General features: G+C 39.7%; 1 protein-coding gene across 2 annotated transcripts in view; it reads right to left on the reverse strand.

Moving 5' to 3' along the window:
* Positions 1-15,990, reverse strand: part of SLC8A1 (solute carrier family 8 member A1) — a 394,688-nt gene that overhangs the window by 219,872 nt on the left and 158,826 nt on the right. The window lies entirely within an intron of this gene.

Here is a 15,990-nt window from a genome sequence, read left to right on the forward strand (position 1 = left end):
GATTCTCAGGCAGAAAGGAATGAGTTTAAAATACATTCTTTGTCCTGAAAATCATGCAGTGCCTTTGGGGAAATAAAACATCCCCATGTGAAAAGAGAGCTAACAATATCAACTACAGGGATTCAGAGAAGAAAGAACAGGAATCATCTTCAGCAGCAGTGGCTGAAGAGTTAGACTTTTTTTCTTTTAATTGAAGTACCTAGTCGGTTACAATGTGTCGATTACTGGTGTACAGCATGATGTCCCAATCATGCATATATATACATATATTCGTTTTCATATTCTTTTTCATTAAAGGTTATTAAAAGATGAATTAGACTCATAATTGAGTCTTAGGATGGTTGTAGGTTTGGACGAGATGGGAGAATATCCAGCTGGTAAATTGTGTGATAAGGAAGGGAATTAGCAATCCAAGGAATTCCTTGTGACTCAAAGTTACAGTGTGAGTAAATTTAACTCATGAGCCTGATCCACAGAGAAAGCAAACTCCCCAAGGGTAGTTCCATTACTAGCAATAGTTATTCACCCTTGTCCTTGAAACTTTCTCTTCCCTTGTTACATCTGATGTGATACTCAGAGGTTTACCTGCTCTGCCTCTCACCTGTCCTCTTCTTTCTCTCTTCTAACAACCCCTCTAAATACGGCATTTCTCAAAGTTCTCTTCCAGCCCTTTTCTTCCTTTACGTTCTTTCTGTCGTTAATTTCACTTGATCTGTTGTCTCTAGCCCTTACTTCGTGTGCTAACTCCCTAAACGCTATTTCCAGCCTTCAATTCTTTTGGTCTGACACGTTTCCACCTGCAGCTGACAGTATTTGAAAGCCAGCAAGTCCCAAACTAAACTCTGTGTTCTCCAGGTCATTTGAAAGCACCACAGTTCAGAAGCACCATCATCTTTGATGTCTCTTTCATCTTCATAGTTCGCATTCAATCAAGTTTCTAAATTTGGTCCCAGCTTCACAGTGAATCCCAATTTCCTCCTATTGTAGGTCACTAAAAAATCTCTCACCGAGGATATTGCGAGGATTCCTATCTGATCTGCTTGCCTCTAGCCTCTCCCCTTCAATCTTGGCCTCTACACCATCACCAGGTACCTTCCTAAAGCTTAGAGTAGATTGTGTCACTTGTCTATCCCAGGACTTCCAATGGCTCTACTCAGCTGGTAGAGTCAAATCCAGACACATCACTGTATCTCCCCTGGTCCTTTATGACTTGGACCCACTCTACTTCTCTCATTTCATCTCTTCTCACTACACCTATCTACACACACACACACACACACACACACACAAAATCACCTTGGACTTTTAAAAATTCACAGAAAACAAACATGACTTTTAACCCAGCTGAACCTCTTCTACTGTGGTTTCCTTGAAGAATGGAATACTCTCACATGCTCTGGTCTGCTGAAATCTAACACAACCTCTAGGTCCAACCAAAAACCTCACCTCCCAAGAGCCTTTCCAGACCTCTGTCTCCCCAGCTGGAACCCGTGTGTTCTAGCTTCGTCTTTATAGCACAGAGCAGTTAATTTACATTTCTGTCCGCACAACTAGGATGCTCCCTTTCTAAAGGCCAAGTTAAGAAATTCAATGAATTCAAAAGTGTTTAAATGTTTTAATCTCACTGGCCAGAGGCTGGGTTTCCTCCTGCTACTTGATAAATGGCTACTAGGGGATGGTCAGGTAAACCTAAAAGCCTTCAGAAAGATGCTCAATAGAATCCTTATCCGACAGGTGTGGGAAGAGGAGGAGGGGGAGAGAGGAGAAAAGTCTTTGAGAAGTTACGCAAGGGTTTTCTCTCCAATCAGCCCCATGATTTATCTTTAATGACATATGATATATCAAGAACTGTAATCACTTGTCATGACGGGTTCTTGAGAAAGAAGGTGGCATTGCAAATTCAAGTTCTTGTCCCTAATTCAAGGCCCCTGCTTAGGGTAAAAGTGAGAGCTTTAAGTTTGGAAGACCCTCAGGCTGTAAGTGTTCCCCAATCCCTTGCCATTCTATGTGATGCTGAGTGGTGTCCTAGCCCACTGTGGGATGCTCTGGTCCCCAGATAAATCCGAGGTAGGACAGAAGGAAGAGAGAGGGAGGGAATTTGCAACCAACACGCCAGCTTTATTTATCACTTACCCTGGGAAAGTACTGAGCCAACAAAAAGGGAAAAAAGAAAGCCAAGTTATTTAAAGAGCAGGACCTAAAACATCAGAAACATAAACTAATGCTTCTAAATAAAAAAGGGTGTGGAGCATGAGTCTTTTTTTAAGTAGATTTCATATCTTAAGAAAACTGGATTTTAAATGGTATTTTTGAATGGACCATGCAGCCCTGTTTATTAAGACTTAGAGTTATTCCCAAGACCTATTTCTGACTTCCTGGGTTCATGACATTAGGTGGCACTGAATTTTTCCATTTCCATAGTGCAGGCAGGTTAATGATATCTGCTTTTGCCTGAAGTGAGACTGGTAAAACAAACCCATTAAAATGATGAGGATAAACGGTCACATCTCGTCAAGACCAGTTCTCCCCGTGATTCTTCAGGCTAAATTCCCAGGGAATTTAGTTTGACCTGTTGAAAAATGACCCATGTTGTTGGGTTAAATGTATTAAGGAATAAAACAACCAGTGAATGATAAAGGCAGTCTCTAAGGCTAACTACATTTGCTAAACTAAAATGAAATAGAAATCTAGAAGCTGTAAGAGTGGCACCTGATGCTTTTCCAGAATTAACAAATCAGCCTGTCATTCCAGCCTGGTCTATCCATACCAATAATTTACAGCCCCAGGGAGAGAAGATTATCTGTGCACAGAATGCCTCACACTCTTAGTCTGTTGATTTTATTTACAAAGGTGAATGCAGAAATAGTCATCATTTCGTCAATTACTAGCTCAGGAAAGGAAGACATATCAGAACAAATTCACTTTTTGGCCCTGACTAATTGTGATTCAGTAAACTAAGGCATTCTGGACAAACAGCAGAACTCACTAATTCAGACTCTAATGAATACATCTGCTAAATAACTATAGGCCTATAACTGTAGAGAAATATATGATCAAATACTATCAACTTCTTTACCAATAAAAGCCACATACAAAATAGAATGAATAAAACTGTCTCACGATAGCCCTAAATTATCTCTTTTTCCAAGTGTAATAAAGTGCTTATCATGTCGTTTGGGGCAGTACATGTGCAGGCGAGGAGCCCTAGATCTGTAGGTCCACAGACAAGGGCTCAGATCTTCCCTCTGTCAGAGCACTTAGCAGCTCTGTGATCTCAGGCGAGTTACTTAACCACTTCACACTTGTTTCCTCTCTCAGAAAATGAGGGTGATGAAATCCATCCTATGGGATTGTAAGAATTAACTGAGGGGATGTGATGTATCATACTACGTTTAGTGTCTGACACATGATACCTTCTCAAGAAACATGACAGTAGTGAGGCCCCAAAATTGAACAGTCTAGACGGTGCTTCTCACTTCATATTCTAAGGGAAATTCATAGAATAATCTAGTTCAAACACACACACACACACACACACACACACACACACACACACACACACACTGAAAATACTTGCCCCGGTGCCCAGCTGTGCTAGATATTTCTCCGATTAACTCCCATGGCCCATTTTGACAAATATACAACCCTACGGCAAAGAACTCCCAGGCGAATCAGAAAAGGTCCTTTGTATCAGTAGAACTTCGTGTGCATTAAGTCCCTTGAATGGAACGGGCTCTGGATATAACCTTATCGATTATTTTCCTTGATGATGGTTTTTCCAAATGGAGATTTACCAGAGGATTTCTGTACTGACTTGGCAATATTTTCTCTAAGCATGTTATTTCTAAATCTTTTTCTGGCTTTCTGAAGGTCATGGGCCGGGTCTATGTAATTTCTCTTTGCAGCACCGCATGCATTGGTTGCTTAGGAAATGCTTTTTGAGATGGTGAGGAGCTCTGTTTCTCATTAAGTGGCTTTGAACTTTGGCACTGCAAGTCCTGACTCTGGATTTACCCTTCACATTACTGCATAATTCAATTCAAACAGGAAAGTGATTATCCTCTCTCTCCAAGACATGCAGGGAGTGTGTTTCCCTTGGTGCCTTCTTCTATATCTTAATGAAGCCAGTCCATTCTAATTTGTTTAACTTGTTTCTCTTTTCTTTTCTTTCTTTCTTTTTTTTTTTTTTTTTTTTTTTTTTTTTTTGAGGGAAGGAGTTAGGTTTGCTTGTTTATTTCTTACTGGAGGTACTGGGGACTGAACCCGGCCTTGTGCATGCTACATACATATTCTACCACTGAGCTATATCCTCCTCTGAGGCCAGTCCATTCTAACAAAAGGATTCTACTATTCCCTACATTCCTCATTCTGACCCTTCTCTTAACTTGATGTTTCAGCATTTTGTGGTGACACTGGTGGTGGTGGGGGGGGGGGGACAGTGAGTCAAAAATGGGTTAGGAATGTCCTCTCTGCCCGGCTGCAGGAAAGAAGACCAGAGCTGGCTTAAATCCAAAGGTCAAATCTATACAGGCTTTCTTATGGGAAAGGAATGCCAAACCTGTTTAAAAGTCTTTTGAAGTGAGTTTATAACCCCAGACTACTAAAATTAACCGTCCAGCTGAGTCATTCTGACATTTCCGTGAGCCAAGTTAGACAGATGAACTTCCCGGGGTTATCTGTTATCAGATCAGCAAAGCAATATATTTTACATAAATACCTTTGACCAAAATGGCATGGGGAAACCCACGAAGCTTAGAAGATGCCCTCGGGGACTGCCTAAGATTTTTCATAAGCAGAAAAAGAGCAAATTAGCCATGTGAATGGAATTTTCAACACAGCACTAGGCAAGCCGGGACAAATGAACAGCCTCCTTCCCTCATTCTTCTTTTTTTAATGCTTCTAAATTATGTTAGAATTTTAGGGCTTCCAATCGGATTAAAGGTTGGCTGAGTAGGACGATGACTTGGGGAAGAAAAAAGCACCTCAACAAAAATGCCTCTTGCGCTGAGTACAAAGTTCCCCTCATTTCAGACTGACATTCATTAGAAGAGGGAGCAACTAATGGTCAGGAAGAGAATCTCCAGTTTATTTATCTGATGTGAGACCCAGGCCTCCCGCTGAGCTGCTTCCGCCTTGTGATGGAAAACATGTATTTTTCTATCACCCTTATTTTCTCAGTAGGGTAAAGAAGAAGGAATAAAACAATTTTGATGTTCAGGGCTTCTTAACTTAGTATTATTTTAGCATATAATCAGTTGTCTCCTATTAGCTTAGAGTCAGCAATCATCACATTATAAATACATCTATATAATAACAGATATCCCATTTCATTGTACCTATACAGAGAAACACAAAACGTCAGATAGGGTTACTTAAAAGGAGCCGTAGGAAAAAATAAAAAATAAAAAAAAAAATAAAAGGAACCGTAGAGATTATCCAGCTGCCTTATTTCAGAAGTAACTAAAAGGAGGTTCAGAGAGGTTAGTCATTTCCCCCACAAAAGCGTGCCTCTGATCCTCCCCGATTCCCCACCCCAAGTTCCAGTCCAGTGTGATGCTCTGGGTGGCAGAGAGTAAAACTACCAGGTACTGAATACTGCATGAAGCTTTCGTGTGACTTCACCCATTCAAACACACTCAACAATTTAGTATCATTTGTATCATCATTTCTGTTTTATATACAGAAGTCTTAAGTGTAGTTTAAGGTCACATATCTGGACAATGACATTTTTCACAGTGTGCATATTTTTTAAAATAATACTAGAAAAGAAAATTTATGAGCACAATTCAGGTTATAGTAAATAATACATATGCATTACCATTCTTAAAAGTTGGTTTTATAGGTACCAGTAACAAAAGCATTTTCTGTGATTCTACCATGGAATCGAACAGGGTAACTTCTGCAATGCACTTAAAGGGCAAGAATCACTCTAAGAAAGATACCCTTAAAATGTCCCCCAGTGTACTCAGCCATAAATATGAATCACTGAAGTTGAGCATTAGAAAGACGAAATTCTCAAACCACTGATGAAATGATGTCTTATTTTTAGGCAGATAGTACCACAATAGCAAAGAGATAAGATATCTCATTTGTGTCCGGGATATTTAGAACAAATATAATGAGAAAGAACTGCTGGAGAAGTCCTTCAGTTAGCTGCCCTCTCATTCTGATCCTAAACCGAATCCCTCAACCTGCTGGGGTGAGGGTGAGGGTGGAGGGACACATCACACCATCCCACACTATCCTTTTCTGCCTGGACCCCTACCAGGGGCTCCAGTAAAAGTCATTCACCTCTCCTACAGCCAAAAAGCCAAAAATCTTATTCATATCAACCCATGGATCTCAGTCTCTAGGGGAGCACAAGCACTCCAGTTTTGTAAACAGCCATATTCTGAATTTCAAATGAATTTTCCAGCTAGGATAGATATAATATAGATATATACAATACTATGTATTCATCATCCTGAAGGTGGCTTTCATTTCTATTATTTTAGAAATTTAAATGTTGTAAAGACAAAGTAAACAGAGATGTGCCCAGAAAATTTAGCAACACATTCATATACTTTCCAAATTTTCTAAAGTATCAAAGCATAAATAGCCACTGCAAGAACTCATGTCTACTGTATATTTGATTTCTTTGAAATTCATACACAGCTTCATCTGGAAAACACACTCCCTGTGATTAATCAAAAGCAGTTGGTCCTTAACTGTAATTAAATATATATGGTGTCGTCAAGTTAAATCTGTGATGAATTCTGTGTATGAACAGGAAAATAGGATAGTTTAGTGACTGACACTCAACTAAAGAAATACAAGCATAGCTTCCTTTCCCTTACTTGTATGTGTGTGTGTGTATGTATATATATATTTATATTTTTTAATCATGTGAATCATACAAAAGCATCTTCTCTCCAAACTTAGATCTATGGCAGCCCTAAAAACAGAGCAGAAACAGCTATTTTCCACGGACCCCAGGGCCAATCTAGGAATAGCCCTTCAGTACAAACTATGCAGCTCTCACAGCTTTAAGTAAACTTAAATAAGGTGATCTTTTTCTCAACAGGAAGTGAACGTGTTTTGAGGCTCTGTCTTTTTCATGATTAATTGGCTCTGTGTGAATCTGACTCTTTGGGAACCTGACCTTATTTCTGTAAGTGGAATGGGCTTATGGAAAAAAGTCAGGAAAGAGATAAATGAATGAAATTTGGAAAACACTATTGGTTGGTGTGTCAACCAAGGGCTTGAGAATGAGTGGGGAGAAAGGAAAGGTTCCACTGAGAGGGTAATATTAGTGCTACACCTCAGAAAAAATTGGGATTTACAAGTCAGAGAAGATAGGGCAGTGCATTCCCTATGAGGCTGTGCCATGGTGATGAACCAAATTTCTGCCTGTGTTTAAGGGCCAATGGCTGGTCTCTAAGATTCCACACTTTTCTCTGATAATAAGGCTGACTTAGGCTTTTCACTTTGGGTGAATCTTCCAAGACTTGTGAGCATCTCAAGTACAGCCATGATCGCACTGTCTTGTAATTATCTGTCTGCTCCACTTGAAGGCTGGGTACATATTTATGTCACATTATACCAGTGTCTGACAAATGTATACACTCAAATGACTAAACAAACCAATGCATGAATGAGGATTTAACCAGGAGAGCAAAGGCCTTGCAGGGGCCACTCTTGCTGACGGCAGTTTGTAATGACGTTCACTATGAAAGCTCAAGAATGCCCCATGTCACGCAGAGAGTCTGTTCTGAGTGCCCCCGAGAGGTCTAAACCAGTCCAGAGGGCTGCTCAGAATTCCAGATAAATCTTGTTTAACCAATCTTGTGTTCTCTGGAAAACAACTTATCCCTTAGTGAGGCTATCTAAACTGACCCTTTCCACTGGGACTCCTCCAGCTACTGGTCTGGGCTCCATTCCTGGAGATACTCTCATCGATATGGGTTGTTAGGTTCACTTTGGTCCACCACCAAAACAGGCACAAGCCTCTGGGTCCTGCCAGCATGTTCCATTTTTGGACACCTGAGTATTTTTATTCCTTCTTCCTTTTCAAACACAAAATGAAAAAAAAAATGAAGTCAATGGAAAGATCATGCTCTCTGGTGTCAGAGATCTGAGTTTGAATCTTTGCTTTACCCCCTTCTGTTTGACTATGGGTGAGTTAATTTCCTGAGCCTCAGTATCCTTATCTGAAAAAAAAAAAAAACTGGGATAAATAGTACTTACTTCATAGGTAATAGTGAGCATCAAATATGATGTACCTGACACAGAGCACCAAATAGTATTCAGTAAATAGTGGCTTTAAAGATGCCTAAGAAAATATAAACATCTTTGTAATGCACAAAAGCTATCCAGTTTTTCTCACGGTGGCTGGAAGCAAGACAAATATCATTGCTTCACCTTAAACATAAGCACGGTAATTGTGTTTGCTACTTAATGCACTGAGCATATTTTCCAGCTGCTAAGTATCTTAAAAAATACAAAATAAATTTCTTTCACTTTAAGAATCAGCGGGGAAAGGAAATAAGTTCACTGTCACAGAATGGTATTTGGAGATTTACAACTGAACTTTAATCTTTTGTTAGGAATGACTTTCCAGGAAAGGCTGCGTCCTCACAAACGGTGATACTGTTTCGTAAATACGGCAGTGCTGCCTTGGGCAGCTGATTCACACAGAACAGTTTTATTTTCTTGCCTTGTGACCCTGAATTTTCTAAGCTGACTTAGTACCTGACTCGAAAGTGAGTCTATCAAGGAAGTCAGGTAAAAAAGCAAGAAAAATCAACAAACTGTTCATCTCCATCCAGCCCTTCCTCAATAACACAACAGCAGTTATTAATTCAAATAGTGGGCACTGAGTGATAATATCCATTATGGATTGATCTCTTCCTCTTCTCTTTCCCTAGGCATTTTCCCCACGCTCTCCTAGACTTTTTCCCTTTGGTTTCCATTCAATTTATTTTTCTTGTTAGTTATATTCCAGTGTTCCTCTTTATGCCTCTAGGAAAATATAAAATGAATCTTCTATTTGTGGAGAAATAGCGCATCCCGATGATTCCAGGAAGTCTCCCTATTTCAGTGATTGTAAGTTTCCCAAAGAGCTCCATGAACAATAAATGCCTTGATTTTTTTTTTCCAGTTCTATCTGCCATTTAATAATCCTACCTTGCCTAAATTAGATATGTCTTACTGGTATTTGGGCTCAAAAAAATCACACATTTTTTGATGAGGTCTAGCTGTGAAGGAAAGACCCTGAGGCTCAGAGAGGTAAAGTGACAGAGACAACATCACCCAGCTCATGTGAATTTAGGAAATATGGGAGTCCAGAAGCTGTGCTCTGTCTTAACCTTTTCTTTCTCTCTCTTCAATGAGGCTAAAATCCAGCCAATGGATCATCTTAGTGGGGGAGCATCTGGTAACTTTCCCAGAAGACAGAGACATGTGAGGATCTGCAATAGGAGAAGCATGGTCATCCTGCCTGTAAGACAAATCTTGACACACATACAAATAACTCTGGCACCTGCCAACCTGTACAAACAAACAATAGCATGTATTTGTGTGAAAGCCAGTTTTCTACAAACTGGATGATATGGAGTGAACGCCAGCTATTCTGAGAACCCCGAGCCTGCTGATGGAAGATTACCCTGGGGTGGGATGCAACACAAGTCATGGTCCTTGATTCTATTACTGCTCTGCCAATGTCCTCATTTGGCATCAGACGCTATTGAAAGCACCTAGAAAAACACATGAATGATTATTGAGAAGTGTAACTTACAAGACGGCAGGTGTGTTCCCAGCAGTAAGTCACAATAAAACAAGTCTCCACCACAAAAACAAGTGATGATTCTTACTTTGAAAATAGATAGTGAATGTCTTCAGTAATTAGATTTTCTGCTTCTTAAAATTTCCTAAGAGGTGCTGAAAATTATACCATACACTCTACAGGAATCCAATAAAATGCTAGATTAACTACACATAGCTGTGACCTGAAATATCTGAAAACAATATGCTATCCATTTTAAATATAAGTAAACATAAATATAAAAATAATTGAAATGATAAACAGGAATTAAAATTAAAGTTACCAGTTAATACATGATCATCTGATAGAACTACCTGTAAGCCAGAGGCAATGAACTTTCCTGGCCAAAAAACTGCTGGCCTCAGATAATGGGCTGCACTTGTGCACTCAAGGCAAAGAAAATGAAATAACCCCAACCTAGATCACACAGCCACAGAATCTGTCTGAATTTCAGGACCAGGATGATTTATATTAGCAAACAAATGCCCACGATCTGCCTCCAGCACCTTTTTTCAGGTTTCTTTGTTTAGTTCTTACTAAGCACGTAAACAATAGTTTCCAAGATGCTACTTTCTGCAGCAATGACCATCCTGCAGGCTGTCAGGCTCATGTCAGATCAGAGTATCCTGTTTAAAGATGGCCAGGGATTAGATAAAGGTAATGTGCATTCTCTCCTTACATTTCATCTAGGTTGAGGCAGCCGTGTTTTGAGTTTCTCTCAAGAGCTGGGGCAGTTCAGTTATAGAGAAGCTGAGGGGCCTCTAAAATCAGGCAGAGCCAAAATGCCCTCCATCGTTTTTAAATACATTTGGTTTTGGAGTTTGTTCTAGAAACATGTACTTTAACCTTTTTCACATTACAAGATTGAAAAAGAAAATCACTGAAGTATGAAGCAAACAAGTTATGTACATTAAGTATGAAAAACTGTCCAGTGTCTACTCTACAGTGAATAATGCAGGCTATGGAATAGAGTGAAATCTATCATCCCATATTGCCATTTTGTGTATAACTAATGAATACTTGGCACATGCATGGGGAAATTTTGGAAGTACTCAATTATTAGCAATGAAATGGTGTCAGGAAGTATGAGGTATTTTTAATTTCTAAGTTTATCTAGATAGACAGGAGGATGCATGGATGGATAGATATAAACAGAAAGTACATAAACTTTATGCATAAGCAGAAAAATCATGAATATATATCATCGTGCAGAAAATAATCAAAATATAATATATCCTACTGTATGCTTATTGTGCATACCCTCACAAATTCAGTTTAAAATATTAGGCCAATAAAGTGGAATATATCTCATCACTTCATGACTTTTTAGAGCTTTGAATGTGCACTGTGGATATCTATTGAGAACAAACAGACGTATGAAGCAGCATAAAAATATTCATATGCAGAGAAGAGAAGCTCCCAGTGCTCTTTGTAGCCTGTACCCCTAGTAAATTGTGGCTAATTTTTTTCTTTTTTTCCTTTTTTTAATTGAAGTATATAGTCAGTTACAATGTGTCAATTTCTGATGTACAACATAATGTCCCAGTCATACATACACATACATATATTCATTTTCATATTCTTTTTCATTAAATTGGACCATTTGTTCTTAAGATACGTTAGGATAATCTTTGGACATCAGAAACAGTGGTCTGTGATTCTGATCAACATACATCTGAGAGCTATAAGAACTATGTCCGTTTCAAATGCCCTGTTGTGTTTCTGTGGATTGACTGGGCACACTGGTCAAAAGGGGAAATGGGAGATGGGGCTTGTCAAATACAGCCTCCCATTTCTTCCTTGAGAACTCTGGGTTTAGGGTTAAGATTTTTGCTATGTAATCTACCCAGCAGGAGGGCTCCACAGCGCTCAAGGTTTTCAGAGTTTAATCTGGAAGTCTGACCTGGGCTAACCCATTTCCTGCTAAATTGCAAGCTCAGTGTGAGAGTAAGGAACATGGAAATTCATCATGCAAGTCAGCCTCCTAGGTCTGGAGGGCAGGAAGAGGTCTGAAGGGGTTACTTCAGAGACAAGGAGAGGGCAAGCCACCCTCTCCCTGCCCAACACACACCAGAGAGCTATGCTGGAATGTTTGTTCTTTTTGCTTCAGGCTTTGATTCCTGAACAAATACAAATTCCCCAGAAAAGGTTCACTTTTTGAACTATCATCAGCCATTTTATACCCCACCATGGATCGTTTTACATGATCCATTTGGGAGAAAACCCTTGAAGAAGCAGACCCCTAAGAGTAGAAAGAGGTGAAGCCCACGGAGGAGGGGAAGGAACTGGTCCTATTTCCTTGTTTGATGTAGAACTGGCTTTGCTTTGTGTGCTTCCTGATCCTTTGTGCTTTTTTTTTTTTTCATATAAAAAAGTGAGATCAGCAATTCATTGACTTCCCCAAAACAAGTTAATTCATCATCAGGAAGGAGCTCCAAGAACACTGGTAGGCTTTTCTCCCTAGGGTTAGCTTGATTTTCAAATGCATGTTCCAAATTCAGATGGATAAATAAATAAATTTAAAAAAACAGGAAAATGGTGGGGGTTAAACACTGCGCCTTGACTATCCTTGTAACTAGAACCATAACACCATGATAACACATTTAGATTACTCTGGAGTCTCAATCAAGTGACTGAGATGGAAGCTCTGAGCATTTTTGCAGGTTTCCTCATTAAATAAAGGAGAGTTCCTCCTATGACTTTGCTGATTTCAAAAGCCCCTCCTTAGCTTACCTCCTATGAGTTAATGAAATTTTTAATAACAAAAATGTTGCAGTATTTTCAAAATACAAAACAAATCAAAACATTGTGGCTTTGAGGTCATAGGAAATTCCAGCAAATATCAACATGCAGTTAAGTTATCAAGCTTTTGGACTTCAATTCTAGTCCTATGTCTTGGCACATATTAACATCATGTCTTTGGGAAAGTTTCCTAAAATACTCTGAGCCTCTCTTTTTTATGTGCAAAATATGCTTAGTATCACCTAGTTCTCAAGATAGTTTTTAAGACCATATAAGTGTGTGTGTGTGTGTGTGTGTGTGTGTTTGTGTGTGTGTGTGTGTGTGTGTGTGTGTGTGTGTGTGTGAATGTAGTCTTTTAAACCATAAGGTTATCTTAAAAACCTTATTATTAATATTGGTTTTATGCATAACTTGACATCCACAGGGCAATAGTGATGATGGGCAAAATCCCCCTGCATGGACCACCAGGGAAGAGCATAATTCTCACACACTTGGGGTACATTTGCCTTTAAGCAAATCCTTCCAAAATGATGTATCCTAACTGCCTAGTGTATGGACACTGTTCATGGTATAATGGAAAAATATTTATAACCTTAGAAAAAAGGCAGAAAGGTGGGTAGCATGTCCTTTTAGTGTCATATGAGGGCACAGATCTAACCAAGGTTTATTTAATTATTTAGGGAAAGTCCATTTTGTTTGACTCACTTTGTTTATTATTGATTAAAGTTCCCAAGACTTAGTGAAATGTCATGTTAACATGTAGATATTGCCCTGTATTAGCCACTTCTGTATCTAACACAGCAAAATTAGTCTAATATTTATTAAATGGTCCATACATACTCAGTTCCTTAAACTGGCCTCATCATCTTACTGAACCCCTATCTAATAAGTAAGTTTAATAAACTTTTTGACATATGTTCTTTATATGCATGTAAGTCAGGCTTTTAATTTCTTAAATTATACTTTAACTGTGGTAAAGACATTTGGTTGTTGTGGAAGTAATTATAGTGGGATTTGGCAGCTGATTCCAACATTTTCCCAACAAAAGAGAGTAGCAGAACGTGAATGGGAATAGAGATGGATGAATGGGTAGTTGGGAACAAAGAGTTTCTGGAAATTTTAAATTAAAGTATTGTATGATATCACTTATATGTGGAATCTAAAAAACAATACAAATGCATGTATATGCAAAGCAGAAACAGAGTCACAGATGTAGAACACAAACTTGTAGTTACCAAAAGGGAAGTGGGGAAGGACAAATCAGGGGCATGGGGTTAGCAGACAAAAACAGATTTCTATAAATGAAACACAAACATCCCATAAGTTCTGTAGTTGTGCTTATTACTGATTGCAGATAAAGACGTTCACAACAGATTGAAGAAAAATAGGAATGGAAAATACAGCATGAAAATTGCTTTGGGAGTTCCCAGACCGCTCTACTTAAAATCAAAGAAAAACTCTAAACTTCTGCCATCTCAGAGATATTCCTTTCCATTTTTATTATGGAAGTGTTGGTGACTAAAGCATACAAAGCCATTCAGTAATCAACTGAAGGTCAACTCCATGCCAGTAGCTGGGTCAGGTACAGGGATAGAGGTTCCAGGAAGTTCACAGTCTTATGAAGAAGACAGGCGGTGTGCAATGGAAATCTCATGAATCAGCGATATGGCAGCCAGAAGAGGGGAGAAAAGGTTCAGGAGAAATTCCAGGAAACGAAGTGACCCAGGCCTTGACGAAGTCATTGTGTGAGGAAGAAGGGGTCGGCAAGGGCATGATGTGATAAACACACTGCACTAGAGTCATTTAAAAGATCAAGTTGTTAGCAGCCCAGCATCAAAATCAACTCCCTTTTCCTGGGACAACTCAAAGAGAGAGGCTCTGTTCACTCCGCAAGCTGTCTGTCTGGGATTTTCTGCAATATTCTATTAAGGGGTCAAGGACCGAGTCTAAGCCAACATAGGTGAGAGAAGAGGCACTGGAGAGAGAGGGACTTGGTGCAAATTTGGAAAGAATTTCTATCCAACCCTCCCCTTGTCCCTCAATGACACAAGAGGAAAGGGGAAAGGTGTGTGCTGCAAACATGCCACAGTGGTTTTGTCGCTGAGAAAGTTCCTCTTTCAGTAGACACCCAGATCCACTATTTACATTAATGTAAACTGTTACGGAGAAAAACAACAGGGAGAAATACACTCAGAAAGTTCTGTTGAGAGTAAACATCTTATGAGGCAAAATTTAAGTGCTGCGGGGAAAAAAGAAAAATCACAAAACCTGAAGTCTCCTAGGAGCCTTAATCTCTGTCATTCAAGCCCAATGTACACAAATTTACAATTTTGAGGTTGAGCCTGACGGGAAGCTCTTTTCCAGATGGGGCCTCAGGTCAGGTACCTAGCAGGACCTAGATTCCCAGACTGATGCCAAGAATCCTTGAACCTCATACTCACATTGAGCACTGAGCCCAATAATAAGCATGTGAGACCTCAGAGCAGCCCAACCAACCTCTCTGGCCCTGACACCCACCTGATGACCCAGTCAGCACTAGTTAGGATGAGCAAGCTGTTGAAAGCTCTGGGCGTCACCTTCTGTGCTTTGATTGTTTTGTTTTCAAAAAAGAGCAAGATGGTCTAATCCATGGATTTTCAAATTCAGTGACTGGATCAGTTTGAGAAGTCCAAGACTGGAACGCAAAACTTTTTTTTAATCCTGTTTGCTCCTCCAGGGTCCAGACTCTCTTTCCACGTGTGTTGAATGCTCAGATTTCTTGGTGAAGAGAGCAAAAAGGAGATACTGTAACACAAGCAAAGCAGAGCAAAAAGCCTTCATTTTCGATCCCGCTGCTCTTCACAGGTCCCTTTCTTCTCACCACATGCTTTCAAAGGAGTCACTTCAGCCTTGCCTCATCAATACAGCAGACATATTTAAAAAGACACATGTTCCAAAACTGTTAGAGGTGCTTCATGACTATATTTCCATTCATCTGCCAAGGAAATTGGAGTGTGAAAGGGAAGAAAACTTATTTATAACTTAACTACGTAGGGAAGCAACCAGAAGATTCCTGCGGGCCCAAGAAGAATGTCAAAGAAAGAAATCCATAGTTAAGGACATGACAGATGGCACCTTTCGACTCTGAGATTGACAGGGCCACGGGTGTATCCCTAGAGTTGTTGGTCAATGAATAAAAGAAAGAAATGGAGCAAAGTTGCATCTAAGGCCCAACTCTGTGCCCTCATGCTTTACAATGACCAGAAAAAACCACATTTTGGAAACCTCTAATTTTCCTGGAGGCTCCCAACCGTACACTTTAGAACTAACAAGAGGCGGCGTTAAGGCTCAGGAAGCCGGGCTGTACGTCTCTACGTTTGGAGTTGTCTTAGTTCTCCTGTGTGGCAGACTGTAAGTCATTAACGGCACAAGTGACACGATGGCGGAGACTTCCCGTTCCCAGGTTG

The sequence above is a fragment of the Camelus ferus genome, chromosome 15 (assembly GCF_009834535.1).
Source record: "Camelus ferus isolate YT-003-E chromosome 15, BCGSAC_Cfer_1.0, whole genome shotgun sequence".
Taxonomy (NCBI): domain Eukaryota; kingdom Metazoa; phylum Chordata; class Mammalia; order Artiodactyla; family Camelidae; genus Camelus; species Camelus ferus.